Source organism: Phalacrocorax carbo, chromosome 2 (assembly GCF_963921805.1).
Source record: "Phalacrocorax carbo chromosome 2, bPhaCar2.1, whole genome shotgun sequence".
In the NCBI taxonomy this organism is placed as follows: Eukaryota; Metazoa; Chordata; class Aves; order Suliformes; family Phalacrocoracidae; genus Phalacrocorax; species Phalacrocorax carbo.
In genome coordinates, this window is record NC_087514.1 from 91,281,454 (window position 1) to 91,296,960 (window position 15,507).

The following is a 15,507-nucleotide window of genomic DNA, read 5'->3' on the forward strand; positions in this document are numbered from 1 at the left end:
TGAAAAGTGAGCCAAAAATGTTGCCAAGTACCTCAGACTTCTCCTCATCTGTTGATACTAGGCCACCATTCCTGCTCATTGGGGAGGTATGCTTTCTTTAACTTTCCTTTTCTGGATGACATACCTGTAGAAGACCTTCTTGTTGTTCTTTGCATCCCTGGCCAAATTCAGCTCCAGCCACACCTTGGCCCTCCTGACCCCATCCCTACACAACCGGGCAGTGTCCCTATGCTCTTCCCAGGATACCTGTCCCTGCTTCCACTGCCTGTGCAGTTCCCTCTTGCTCTTTGGTTTGACCAGCATGTCTCAACTCAGCCATGCTGGTCTCTTCCTTTCCTTGCCTGATTTCTTACACCTGGGGACTGAGAGCCCTTGGGCTGTATGGAATGCATCCTTACAGATCTGCCAGGTCCCTTCTGTTCCCTTGTCCCTGAGGACCGTTTCCCAGGAGGTCCTGCTGACTAACTCCTCGAACAGCTGGAAGTTTGCTTTCCTAAAATTTAGGGTCCTGACTACACTCCTCACTTTTTCCATATCCTTCAGGAGTGTGAACTCCACCAATGCATGATCACTGCAGCCCGGGCTACCTCCAGTCTTGATGTTGCTGATGAGCTCACCTGTACTGGTGACCATCAGGTCCAGTATTGCATCCCCTCGGGTAGAGCTGTCTATTACCTGGCTCAAGAAGTTATCCTCAATGCATTCTGGGAATCTCCTGATTGCCTACAGTTTGCCGTGCTGCTTTTCCAGCAGATGTCGGGGTGGTTGAAGTCCCCCAGTAGGATGAGAGCCTGCAAGCGCGAAGCCTCCTGGAGCTGGAGGAAGAAGGCTTCGTCAGTGTGCTGTCCTTGGTCAGGCAGCCTGTAGTAGACACCAACCACGAGGTTCCCTTTGTTGCTTCTGTCTCTGATTCTTACCCATAAGCTTTTGACCTGCTCGTGGTTATTCTTCAGGGACAGCTCTTCACTCTCTATCAATCCGTTGATGTAGAGGGCAGCCTCTCCACCCCTCCTTCCTCACCTGTCCCTTCTGAACAGCCTGTAGCCATCGATAGTCACATTCCAGTCACGGGATTCATCCGACCAAGTTTCAGTAATGGCAACTAGGTTGAAGCTTTCTAGCAGTACGGTAGTTCCAACTCCTCCTGTTTGTTTCCCATGCTGGGTGCGTTTCTGTAGATGCATTTTGTCTGGGCTGATGTCTGTGTCACCTTCTTAGTGGAACACCCCTTGATTCCCTTGCGGTGTTTTACAGAAGTTTCCTTGTTGGCTTCTACTGCCTCAGGAGCCTCCAGCTCACCTCTGCAAGACTTTGACTGTGCTGCAGTGGCCCCAGCACACCTCTGGGCAACAGGTTGAGGGCTCATACCAGAAGGCTGTCCCTCTAACCATTGTGTAGCATCCCACAGCTTGTCACAGGCAAGCCTGATGTGTTCCCCCTCCCCCTTCGCCTCTAGTTTAAAGCCCTGTCAATGAGCCCCGCAAGCTCCTGAGCAAAGACCTTCTTTCCCCTTTGAGAAAGGTGGCCCCCATTAGACACCAGCAATCCTGGTGCCACGTAGGCCATTCCATTGTCAAAAAACCCAAAGTTGTCTTGGTGGCATCAGCCATGGAGCCATGTGTTAATAGATTGAGTCTGTCTGTTCCTTTCAGTGTCACTGGCCACAACTGGAAGGAGGGAGGGAAAAATAACCTGTGCCCCAGATTCCCTCACTAACCTCCCAAGGCCCTGAAGTCTCTCTTAATCACCCTCGGGCTACGTACTGCAACTTCATCGCCACCCACCTGGAACAGCAGTAACGGGTAGTAGTCTGAGGGCCGGACTCAGACTTTAGAGCTCGCCTTCCTTCCAGGAGAAAGCCGTAAGGTCAAGGTGAGGGGGAGGTGAAGGCCTGGGGCGTTGCTGGGGAGGGAGATCATGGTATTGGAATAGGCTGGAGGATTTGCAGTCTGTCACAGAGCAGAAAAGATGAAGTACCATAACTTACTGGGTATTTACTGAACTTGCTAGGAAATACGTTAGGCCTGCATGAGCAATTAGTGCTGATTAGCAGTTCCCTCTGCTGGCTGAGCTAATGAAGTTATTCCTTTGGTTCTACAAGTGTATTTCTGATATTGCAGGGGTGCAGTTAAGTTGAGCAATGTGGTATCTCCACAAATAAATTAACAAGGATGGCTGCATAAAGCAGTGCCACAGGGGAACTCTGCAGCAAATAATAAAAACGTGGTTCGCTCTACTGCCATCAGACTCTTTCCTGGTAATAAAAAGAGCAGACCAGCCACAGACTCTTGTTCTAGGAGTGATCCTGATGTGCATTTCCCTGGACGATTCAGAGCCATTGCTGATGATGCTTTGCGTTGGGTTGGTTGCTGCATCCTTTTGTAGGTTTTCTGGTGTGTGTATGTGTGTACACACTGTTTGTCACGGGGCTTTGAGCAAGGTCATAAACGTAAACTACCCATTATTTAAATTGTATAAAATATTATTTTAAGAGACTCTGCATTTTTTAAATGGAGCAAAATACTTTTTTCTTCTTTTTCTTCAAGGAACAACAAAGCAGACCATTAATTTGTCCTTTACATCTCTTAGACAAAATGGAGTTGTGGTGACTTCACCACATCATTAACAAGTTATGACCTAATTGGTATAGACCTCTAAAGGCTTAAGTCACCCTGCAATAAGAAATGAAGTCAGGTTGTCAGCATCCAAGCCGTGCTTCCTTCCATCCAAATGGCTCTTCCCGATGTGGTTCCTCAGGGAAGGAGAGCTCACTGCGAAGGCGCTCTCTGCTCACAAACTTAAACAACACCAGCTGGAATCACAGCTCAAACAGTGATCCTCTGAAGACATTTTTACAGAAAAATGCGCTTTCCTTACCTTCCATGGATTTCATTAATTTTTTTCTCAAACGTGGCCTGTGAACAAGAAGCCCTGGCTTCAATTTACCAGGTGCTTTTGGATACCTCCGTCTGCTTCTGCTCTCTATGGAATGGGGTTAATGTTAACTCACCTGTTGCAAAGTGCTTTACAAATAAACATAAAGAAGGCTATGAAACTGTTAAGTAGTTGTTTTCACTTCCAGGGAAACTGGCTTGAGCCCAGTCTCTCAGGCGGCTGAAGGCTTTCCACCAGGAGATTCCTGCGGGTTTCTGTGCAGAGCTCTCCCACCTCCCCTGCCACCGCCCCTCTCTATCCAGCCAGGAGACAGGCCTGAGGCGAAACAACTGTCCTTTCCCCCTAACAGAGAAATCCTGCTGTGCTCTGACCTGGGCTGCAAACTGTTTGACTATGTGCTTCCCATGCTGTGGCTTGAGCTCCTCAGGAAAACTTCAGCTACATCCAAAGTAATAACTGAATGCAAGCATCCCAGGCTAAGACCAGGCTTACTGTGGGAACGACTGGATGCTGCCAGAGAGTGCGGCCGCCATGGGAGGTGAGGACGGCCAAGCCAAACAACTGCCGTCTGGTCCCACATCCTCCTCCTCCTCCTCGGGAGCAGCAGCCCTCCCACCGCTTGCCATGAGGCCAGAATTGGGGCGCCCTGCTCATTGGTTTGGCTAGCCAAGGGGTGAGGGACCCCTTCCACACCCAGCCCTGCCAGTGCCAAGGCTTTGGGCTTTGACTCACCCCAAGGATGTGTGATGCTCCAGTGTGCCTGGCTGCATGTATTATAAATCACTTTCACTTTCTTACTTGAGTTGTGGGAATTTGCATACAAAAAGCCCCATTAGCTCGATCAAAGGATATTCAGATCACTGGTGTTAAACAACCAGAGTCAGACAATCAAGTTGTGAGTTGAACATGTTTTCCACCTAAAAATGAAATATTTGGTGGTGTCATAGGAATTTATTACTAACTTGTTAATAATAATTGGACAGCTTTTCTTGCTGGGTTTTCACCCCTACATTAAAACTTAATTTCTGTAATGGCAGGAAGTTTAATTTTGGGAATGGTAAAATGTCATACCATTTTTTATTTTAAATATTTTTCCATAAGGTGTTGAGCATTATTTACAGATGCATTATTTCATCATTACCAAATGGCATTAATTTGATTTACACCACTAATAACATTAACCAACCAGACAATAACGGCAATAGAGCTGCAAATGCAACCACTTCTCTACAAGTCCTCATCCCCTTTGTGGTCCAAGCTACCAACTCCTTTGTGGCAAAGACTAGGTCAGAGCTAGTTAATCACCCCCGAGTAACTCCTAATTTACTGAAGCACAATCAGTTTTCAACTTACCCATTGTTTCATATGTTGGGCTATTTGAACCATTACAGTTTAACCCCCCTGATTTAAATGGTTACAGGTTTTCATTATAGGGGAGGAAAACGGAGACCAAGCAGAGGAAGCACATGCAGAAATACGTTCTTGATGTGCATTTGCTTTCCGGCATGTACCCACGCTTTATATATGTCAGTCACAGGGGAAATTCAGAAGTCCCCGAGTGAAAACTCAGTATTGGTATGCAAATGGGGAAGCACTAGTGCACAGTCTCACCTCTCCCAGCATTTTGCATAAGAAGTGCCAGTACTGGTGCCACAAATGCAGCACGCTGTTGTATGCCCTATCAAGCCATTTCAGCCACCGGGTGTATGTTTGGGGTATATAGATGCATCAAATCTAGGCTGAAAGAAGCTCTTTCCCTTAATTAAACAATTCTTAAATCAGTTTCTCCTTGGGATTTGCTACTGAATTAACTCCTACACTGTAAAAGGGATTTTCAGCTCTTCAGTATGGGTCAGAGCTGACACTGAGATGCTCATGGTCAGAAAATACTCAAATGTACAGAGAGAAGCTCAGGAGGAAATACGCTGGTGGAAACAGCCCTAGGAATAGGGATTCACCGGCAGCAGCAAAGAGGAAGTGACCCTGCCAGCAGGCTGATGGAGGAGGGTTCGGGTCTGGAAACAGGAGGGGAAGGAGAGAGCAGGCAGGTGGGGAGATGCTTGGCCAAGAAAGATGAGAAAAGAGGAGGGATTCGTAATCAGGTGCAGTAAGAAACTTGTGTTGGATTTCAGAGACCAACACGTGCTGTCAATAAACTTGTGTGTTTTAGAGAGAAAAGGAATGAAAATTCATTCTGAAGAACCTAAAAAAAATCTTTTGGAGCAAAGCTGTATTTAATTTGGTTATAATCCCCTGAATTGAGATATATTTCAAGTTGACTGAAGACTCCCGAGCGTGGCTCACAGAGGAAACCTGATCATTTTTGGCAGGGGGAAGAAAAACTGTCTGTTAGAACTAAGTTCTCTCAGCTGGCACATTTATCACCAGAGATCAATGAAAACCAGAGGATAAATAAAAGCAGATTTTGAAAATGAACGGATAGACATTCAGGCGCCAAAAATCTTTCTTTCCTTTCTTTTTTTTTCTCTAGGTCTCTTATTCTTCTGCCTTGGAGAAAATTAAATTGAAACTTATTTTATTGACAAGCCTGTATCTTATTTGCACATTTGCAAGACTGATAAATGAGTGGCTAGTGTCATGTAGGTCTCAGATTTGCTGCCCCATCAGGCCCATTAGTTTGCCCCACTAAACACAGACACTTGACTATGGTGTGTCTTTCAAGGTGGGACACAATGTTCTGCTTTAACAGGAAGCACATGGCCCAGTCTTTAACCGCATAGCAGGACTTAGATGGGACTAAAATTACCAAGCAGCGGGCTGATGATTTTATAAAAGTTAACTGTACTTTCCCAGGGTGACTTGGTACTTCTAAGGGAAACAGAGAGTAAACGATATGTTTGTATTCAATAATAAGCCCTGGAAATGTACTTGGAAGGTGGAAAAATCTTCAGAGATACCAGGGGCGAGGGTACCCCATGCAGACATGGCCATATCACGCCCCTGATTGTATGCAGCTTAGAAGTGTCCTCGATTAGTGTCCTTGGACACATCTTCTTGTGCATCTTCCTTTCTTTAGCTTCAAATGTACTGGAAGAGGCAAGCTTCCCTCCAGGGCTTCCCCCACGTGACATCTCTCCCCTGTCTTCTTTTTTCCTGTATTAAACAGCAGAGCATTTTATTTCCATGCCCTTCAATATTAATGCCATATGTTGTCCATCTTTCATCTCTCCGTCTCACTGCTCCCGCTCGGCCTTCCTCCTTGATTTTGACTCTGGACTCCTTTCTCTGTCTCCTGCGCTCATGCTTTGAGCAAAACCATCCCTGTCCTCACCAAAAAGGGCCAGCCCCTTGAGCTGTTCTCCATGAGACACTGCCATCTCCACTTTCTAAAAAGCTAATGAAATGAACACCATCAGGCTTTCTCCGATGCCACTTTTCCTACTTTAATGCAGTTTCCTGAAGGTGTGCACAAGGCTTTTTAACTGCTTTCACTAGCTACCTTAAAGCACCCCACTTTTTTATGGTGCTGATAAAAAGAAAAGACAAGGGTTAAGCCACCAGAGTGCTGAGACCAGAACAGCTCACACAGATCAATATAATTTCCTTGATTCCCTGTATTTCCCCATTTATTGCCCATTGCATCTGGCCTTGTATCTGTGCTGTAAACTCACCATGCTTTTGTTCTGGATTTGTGCTGAGTACAACGGGATCCACACCCTTGATTGAGATCCCAAAGGCTTTCTGTGATTAAATATTTAAGAAGAGTAAGAGTAGTTGAAATCTATCCATTACCAACTCTTGTTATGGCTGGAGTAAGATTTTAATACAGAAGTCAAACACAGAAGTCTTTTATTCACTGGTTATTCCCGTGCTTTTTGTATATAAATGTAGGCTTTAGTATGAATGTTTTATAATCTGGGTAGGTTTGGATCTATATTTTCTTTAAAGCAACAGCAAATCAAAAGAAAATATGATCAGCCTGGAAAGGTAGTGTCTGTTTCTGTAATACACTGCATTTGAACTAAAGTCTGTATGACAGCTGCCTCCAGTAGGCAGATACACCATTATGCAGAGAAAAAATTACAACAGTTGTGTGTGCCACAACTATAATCAAAACTCCACAAACTCTACCAAGGGAGGGGAAATTCCAGTTCACGCACAGTTGTGTGTCTTTGACAAAAGAATATGAAGAAATGGTGATCAAGTTATCTTGAGGCAAAGCTACGTACTGCTCAACCATCCTGTCTGTAAGAGTGAGCGGTCAGCATGCCTGGTAGCAGAGGCCTGTTCATCTATTGATTTTGTTTTTCTTTTCTTTTTTTTCCAGAGAACAGCACCACTCTATTAAAGTCCTCAGACATTACTAGAAAGGTGTAATGCAGAGGAACAATGAGCTTGGATGAAACAAAGGCTTGATGCAGTGAAGTGTTATGATGGAAGACAGGCCATATTTTTGCTGGTTGAAAGAAGGGATTTTATCAAGACTGTCTTTTTGATTTCCCCATAATATTTGAAGCAGAGTCCTATTATTTAATGAGCTGCAGAACACAATGACAGCTATAATTTGGCTAATTAAAAGTGACAGGCAAGGATTCTTCCTCAAAGACAGGAAAAATCCCACTCATTTCTCTTAATAGATGGTTGGCAAGTCTGGATTCAATCATCAGCATGACCTGCTAAAGCACTTCTCTGGCCAGATCAACACCTGGGCCTGTTTCTGAGAGCACATCCCGGCCGTGCGATGAAGTGTCACACAGAGACCCGCGCGGTAGCTAGGCACCAGCTGACTTTGCAGCCCAGGGCTGTGTGGTGGATTCCCCCCAGGTACCAAATGGTATTAGATGCATTGGGAGGCAACAAGTCTCCGGAGTTAGTCGGTTCTCTGTTAGTCTGCACTGCCACATTGTTTTGCTCTCGTTTCTTGGGGTGGCAGGATTAGAGGCAGCCCGTGTATGCATACAGTCCAGTCACACAATTTATGTTTCTTTTTCACTTTTGCTGGACAGTTTATTGTTACAGCTAGTAGAAAAGCATCTCATCAGTTTCATCCCACCACTTCTCCCAGCTACCTTCCTTCACTGCTTTCTCGCACACATGCATTACCCAGTTCTTCATATTCCCATTACCTACTCACTCTAATTTAAAATGGAGCTTAAAATTTGGTCAAAGCAGCTTTGTCTTCTTGGTTCCTGTTTCAAACTATTACTTCAGGGAAGGAGGGTTCTCGTTTTGCTGATCTAAGTCCAAGCTGGGCACTACTGGTCTGAGTTGTGCTCAAGCCACTGTGGTTTAAACCAGGTAGTTAACATCCCTCAGCACCTCAACTTGCTATCTGCAACATGAAATGGAAAAAAGCCTGCCTGGCTTAGATGTTCGGAGCTTCACCATATTGCTCTTTGTGATTTGTTGTAAGATCTTATGACAGAAGGTTTTGTTGGGACATAGAGTGCTTTTTTCCTACCTGCTGGTAATGAATTAACAGTGCATTTTTAGCAATCACTTACGTTATAACCAATATAAGAAGCAGCAAAGGTGAATGATGGGAACCTTTTTGTGCTTACATTGCTAAAAATGTGAGTGAAAACCAGTGACTGGGACTGAACAACTTTGTGGTAGCATGACAAGCTGTAAAATTACTTCCCTTCCCCTGTTCATTTTTATATCCCACCCCTCTGACCTGTGTGTTTTCCACCCTTCATCTCCAAGGAATATATCCATTACCTCTGTCCAGTTGCTCAGTTAGTTTACATTTTTCTCTGATGTGTATCCATGTCGCTTTGGCCTGACCACTTCTCCTACCGGCCTTCCCACGTCAGACAGTGTTCCTGCTTTCAACCGATTGCTCTCGCGTCCCACCGGAGCGCTACTGTGTCAGAGCGGCCTCTTCCCTGCCTGCTGGCAGATGAAAATGATTATTCAGACAAGGATGCAATAAGTTTTACTCTGCTAGTCCAAAGGGAATGGATGCCTCTTGGAATGGCAACGCATTCGTAACTTATCCAAATCAAGTAACTCTGCCTCTTGCAGCACTTTAAGTAGAGCAGGATAACTAGCCGGTGCATTAGCACACACAAATGCCGTATATAGCCATGCTCTTCCGTTAATGTCTCTGAAAAGGGAGCACAAACAGAAATATTTAAAGTTCTCCAATCTTTCAGTGTTACGGGTGGGCTGGGATTCAGGAAAGGCTCTGGATTTGCTTGGATTTAAGCAAAGAACACTGAAAATAGAGATTGAGTAGTTCAAAGTATGTGTAATAGGGGATGTGGCCTCTGCCAAATCAACTGCTAGTTTAAGTGAGCTCAAATGTGATATTTAATTACTGTTATGTCTGTGATGTCTGCTTGGCGGTCTCTGCAAAAAAACAAGTTTTGAACTTGAAGAGATTCCCAGCGTACAGCTAGCAATAGCTCTAAAGCAACTAACACTGACCCAAGCCTGCAGATTTCACGCTGCACTTAGAAAACAGCTTGGGTGTATTTCCATGACAGTTTAAGCTGGTCTAAGTCAGAGCTGGAACAAGCACAGTTCCAGCCAGGCACTCGCTTTGCCTCAGCACAAAGTTTGTCTGATGGTGGGACAGTTCAAAGTGCAAACCAGAAAATGAACAGATACAAAACTGAAATTACCAAGCTGCAAAAAAATAATCCAGTAACTTCTTGCTCACTCAGCTGCCTGAACCAATCCACAGTGGGATCAGGAAAGCACCAGCAGCTGACACTTGACCTGCAGCCTTACACAGCTGAGGCACGTGCACAGGTCAGACGTGGCAGCAGCGCTCAGGCCTCTCTCCTGACCACTAGAAATTAGTTGGCAGCCTTTCTTGTCCTGTGCTTTCTTCTTAACCTTGCTTTCCTTTACAGCCTTTCTGTCTTGTCTCCCTCAGTGTGGCTGAAACCTGGTGCATTTTGCATCTTTCTTTTTTAAGCTCTGTTCTCCATAATTGCATCCTGTAACTGTTGCTACCTGCTTTCCTGTCAGATACTTTTCCCTCTGGTGGGGTCTGAGGTTGGAAAGTTTGAAAGACTTTTCCCTTCCCTTGTGCTAAAGACAGCACGAGGCTAATAGGCAGCATCTTCCACCAAAAATATACATGCCTATTTTACCGACAGAACAAACAGTGTCCAGAATTTGCTACTTTGATGGACTTTCCAGAAGGACAGGCATTCTGATATGTAAAATTATGATCCAAAGGATGCAGCAGGGTCTATTTCTTTCAACGGTTCTTATTTTATTAGCTCGTCCTTGATGACACCTATGTTGGTCTTCTTTATAGGCTTCTTGGCATAGAAAGCCGCATCTATAAAAGCAAAAGTATCCAATACTTACACTGCGGGTGTATATGCAAGCTTCATTTGAGATGATACTCCCCGTGTTCTGAGTTAGTCTCATTTATACAACAGCAATTTTGCAGCCTTGTAGTCATGTAAATGGGCTTTAAAGAGGACACAAATGTCATTTGTAGCTAGCCTCAGGACAAGAATTCCCTCCCACCATTTGAAAATGTGTTATCAAGCTGCATTAGGTTTGGAAATGATTTTTATGCAACAGAACAAAATTGTGTTGAAGAATCTATTGCAAGACTGAAAAATCCCAATGTTTTATTTCTGTTTGTGTCCCGGTTGGCAGTAAGAAGGTAATGCTAGTTTTCCAAGACCATCGAGAATTTCATCACAACTAATGCACCCCTAGAAATCATTTCAGCTTTGACAAAACAACATTTTTCAATGCAAATTATTTTGTTGGATGTTCTCATTGGTTCCAATCATCTTACTTCCATCTAAAGTTCCTTTTTACGTGGCTACAGTGCAGTAAAACAGATCTTCATGGTGACCGTTGACAGGGTCAGGCAATGCCCGTTAGGAATACAGAACCCCTAACGTAATGCCCTGCTTCTGCTGCTCCCCTTACGATACAGTTTGATAGAGCATTTGTTTCAAATAATTTTGTTTACGAAAAGCAATACTTTTCAGGTCTGCAATAATGCTCTAATTCACACTGAATGCAATGCAGTATAATTTTCAAAAGCTTTGCTTTTTTTTCTTTCTTGCTTTTTTTAAAGTCAAAAGTTCTGATTGCTCCGATCGTCTTTAAAAGGGCAGATACTGCTCAGGGATAAATCATCCTACTTGAGCGCCTAAGAGCACTGTCTCACATTATCTCATTGGCAAAGTTCCTGAAGTTGTATTTTTAATCTGCAATTAATTGCACACTATGGACCAATTCTGCCAAGCTTCTTGGGCTGAAGCTTTGAGGTGGCCACAGTAGAGACAAGCCAGTGGGAAGCAAGCTATTAGACCTTGCTTACTGGGTCTTACAGCCAACAAGTAAACCACCACTACTGTAATGACGTTGCACAGCAGGGTAAGCGTGTATCATGTATTCTTCAGACAGGCCATCGAGGTTTTTTGACCTGCAGGTATTTTTACTGCAAACAAGTATTTTGGCATAAGACAGTACAAGAGAACTGACAGTGCTAAAACATGGGTACCAGGTATGTATGTCTTTGCAGCAGCAACAGTAGATGGTGGTCAGTCAGCGTTTGGCTAACCAGAGGCAATGAGGTGCAGCTGTATTTCTCACTTCTGTCATTGAACGCCCTCCTTTGTTCAGTGTTTTCACAGCACTTTCATCCCCTCCCTGGCAAAATCTGCCGAAGTATTAGGTCCATTTCACAGACAGGAGAAAGGAAGGCAGAGACAGGACAGGACTAGTGCCACAGCCCCACGCGGGCATGTGACTCACCCTTCGCTTCCTTCAGAGCACACGTGCTCTTCTGAGGCACCGTCTTCACCTCCCCCTGCTCTACCAGGCCGATGGATTTCACATTACCTCTCAGGCACTTTACAGAGCACCTAAATAACTGTTCCCACTCCTGAGCATGATTCCAGTTTACATATTTTTCCTCCTGACCTCTGTTCACCGTTAAAGATCCCTTCCTCTGGAAACTTTCTAATTTCCCAGTGCTTGTGCTCTCCAGCTGCTCCCTCCAGCCATCACTCCTGAAGGTGGAATTGCCGAAATGATGACATCCACTGGGAATGAGTTCCTAAATGATGAGGCTTAACCATGTTCATTTCAATTTCTGCTCCTTCAAAAAAGAACAGAGTCATTTCCCACCGGTCCCCCAGGAGAGGGTTAAGATCAAGTAAAGTTTGTTTGAAAAGCACTTTGCAGATGGCAAAAAAGTCCAAGCATTTCCAGAGATCTAGCAAGAGGAAACCTCTTGTTAAGCTGTATGTCTCAAATCAGTTTCAACAATTATTTTCTTTTTTCTTTTGTGGTTGCAAGCTTATTTAAAAGGAAAAGAAGTGTTCACTTTTTTTGGCACTTGGAGCTTGAAATTCATGTCTCTGTCACATTCCTTTAGCTTTTCTCTCGTGTTCATTACTATGCTCTCTAAGTGCTTAAAAAACATGAGCTCCTAGGACAACAGAACTTTTAAATTAGTCAGAGTGTGATGTTCAGAGGAATTGAGGGAGCTGGGAACCTCTTGGAATTCATTAGATGCTGGATTTAAGCTACATATCCAAGCTAGATGTTCGCATTTCAAAGATTTTTTTCTTGAAGTATTTAAACAGAGTGTTCAGGGCTAAAGAAGGGTAATCCCCAGAGAGCCTTTAAAACAGGAGAGGAAGAAAAAGAAAGAATTGGGCAAAATTATCTTGCAACTGGCTTCCAGCACTGATTAGTAATTAGATTGGTAGAAAGTTAAACTCTTGAAATGATGTAAAATGCAGATACAGAACACCCTTTCCCAAGGCGCTGGAGTGCCTTTTTAGGCAAAAGGCTGCAACATTAATTCATTTGATTAACTGATTTTGCCACCTTTTCTCTGGGAGGTGATAAAGCTGGTTGTCAAGATAGATAAGAATGCCGCATTGTGGACTGCGTGCTCACAGCGTTTTCCATTTTAAGTCCTCTATCACCAGGCCTTTTTCATCATCTTCAGGCAAACTCAAAGTATTATGGTTTGCTATTCTTTTAGTGTCTCAAAGTGCACCAGGCGTACTACAGATATGGAAAGCAACATGTGTACCTAAGAGAGGCTTTCTTAATTAACTCTTTTATTACATATCTTATTACTTTCTAGAGGCTTCGATCAATGCCTTAGCCACTGCACAAATGCAGAGGAAGGCTCAGTCATGGCCACATGAGCTTATCACCAAAATGGATGATTCATGTGTAGGGCAGAAGAGAAGGAAGCTCTTGAATGAGGACCTGAGGCAAACACAGTAGTCCACACTGGTCCTGAGCCGGCCAGCTCTGGAAGCATCTTCTCTGCCCTTCTTGGAAGCATGCCAGGCCCCATCCACATTGTCCTTGAGGCAGCCTGACTTCTACAGGTAACGTCTTCCCTTGCAGCAGACGATACTGGAACTTCTGTGGGAAAGACACTGAGCAACCTTGTTTGGCCAACATTGCAAGAGCAGGAGGGGTGGCTGACGCTGGAGAGGCCAAGAGGTTTGGCACAGGTCACAGCAAGAAGACCTCATTTGGGCTAAGAAAAGGCTGAAGGAATGACTTCCAAAGGCCATCAAAAGGCATCTGAAGCTCATTGATATCCAATGGCAAGTGGTTAAGGAAGAAGAGTAGTTGTGAATAAAATGGCATAAAGGGGAGAAAAAATGGGATAAATGCAGAAAAAGTCAGGAAATCTTGAGTTGCTTAATTGAGGGGGAGATGCTAAGAGGTTTTTTGACAGAAAAGTTTTTAAATTTATTAATTAAAACCCATCCTTTTACCAACAATTTTTCAGCCAGGCTTTTTAGTTTTTCAGAGCCTGTAATGCTTTCCAGATTCCTAGGAAAGAAAGGGTATTCCCCTTTCAAATACTGATTGCTCTTTCAATACATGCTCAAGAAAGCTAGGCATGACTAAACTATTATTTCAAGAGTTAGTAGATGATTGTGGATGATAATTGTATCCTGTTGAAAACATCCCTTGAGGTAGGGATGAAATGGGGGCAGGGTGAAATGGGGTAATTTTGTGACCCTTCACTTGTCTTCAATTATTAAAGACAGCCTGTAACTGAGGACGAAAAAAAATGAATAAGGCTTTGGGCTTCAACCACATGAAATGTCTCTCTCTGCTAAACAAAGCATAAGCATCATGACTTTTATATGCATGTTCCAATTAAGCATATGCTGGAGTGCCCTCACTGAACTGGAGTGAGAATGGGGTAGGTGTCCATGTATGTATGGAAGATGCCCTGTATCCTCCACACAGAAATTACTCTCCTTCCTTATGAAAAAGAAACAGCTGCTCCTGAGACTGGACACTACCACCAGAGTAACCGAACCGCCCAACCAGAGGAGGGCCTTTCCATGGGGGTTTGTGATGCCCCAGGTCGTGAGGCCAGAGACTGGCTGAGCTGAGGGCAGTGCTGGTGATGCACACATCTTCCCATGGGCTGCACTAGTAGCTCCCAGGATCCATGCTAATATTCAGTGCCCAGGGATGCTTTAGATATTTTCCGTACAATGGTCCCCTACTTCAGGTTTGCTCTGGATTCGATATTTTGACACTAAACACCAAATCTGATGCCTTGGTCCTTTGAAAACCCCTGAAATGGGGCTATTAATTCCAGTAGGAAAAAGATCTTATGTAGGTTTCTTTTTTTTTTTTCTGCAGCAGGTATCCACTCAACTGGTTCACTGAATTACTTATTTTTTCCAGAATAAATTTTGTGATGCTTTTTCTTATAAACCCCAGATTGTAAGCCATCCTGCTTTTATGCCATAAAGTCCTAAAAAATACCCATTAGACTTGAAGAGCTTCCACAAATGTCATTATTTCAAGGCAACCTACTCATTCTTCAGAAGTGGAAAGCCAGAAACACCTCCAGAACGAAACACCTACCCGTCAAGAGATTTCCAATTCCGTGCTTTATTCCTGAGACTTTGCCAACTGAGAACTCCCGCTTTACAAGCAAGGATTCACACCTGAACTGAATACTGGACGTCCCCAAAGAGCTAACAGTAAAACTTTCAAGGACAGATAATTTGAACTACGGGCACCTGCGTATAAACATATACATTGTGGGAGAGAGCATGAGGAACATGAAGGTTGCTTCTCTGCATTTACATATTTTCACAATCTCCTTTAAAATAACTCAATGGCAGTGTGTAACACCTGCATTATCTCAGGTTAATGCACGCAGTGGATTCGAACAATCAGCAGCGGCGTACCAAGGTGAACTGAAACTTCAGCTTTTTTTGAACAGTGATGTTGTGTGCCCTGAGCCGAACAGAGTGTGTGGAGCAGAAGACAAACGAGCAGTAGCTGCTGACTGCCTTACACCTCCAGTAACCGTGAGCTGTGCAGCCGAGGTGTTCGTTTTGTCTCCAGGACCCCATCTCATCCGTAGGCTCATGACAGCAACTCCCACACGAGGAAGACCTCTCCTTTCGGCCTTCAGCTGGGCCTGCTGGTGAACACCTACAGGGTTGTGGCGTTGACAAATCAGCTCTGGCAGTCACAGCAACAGTTCCTCTTTTAAGGGCTTCAGTGGGACATGAGCCATGCTTGGCACAAGGAGGTTTCCCTGGCTGCAGGTAAGATGCTAAGCAAGGCTCCAGCTACAGAGAACGCCACGCTCTGAGCACTGATGGTGAGTGCTTTGCACAGTGACGGCGAGAGCTGTGTGTC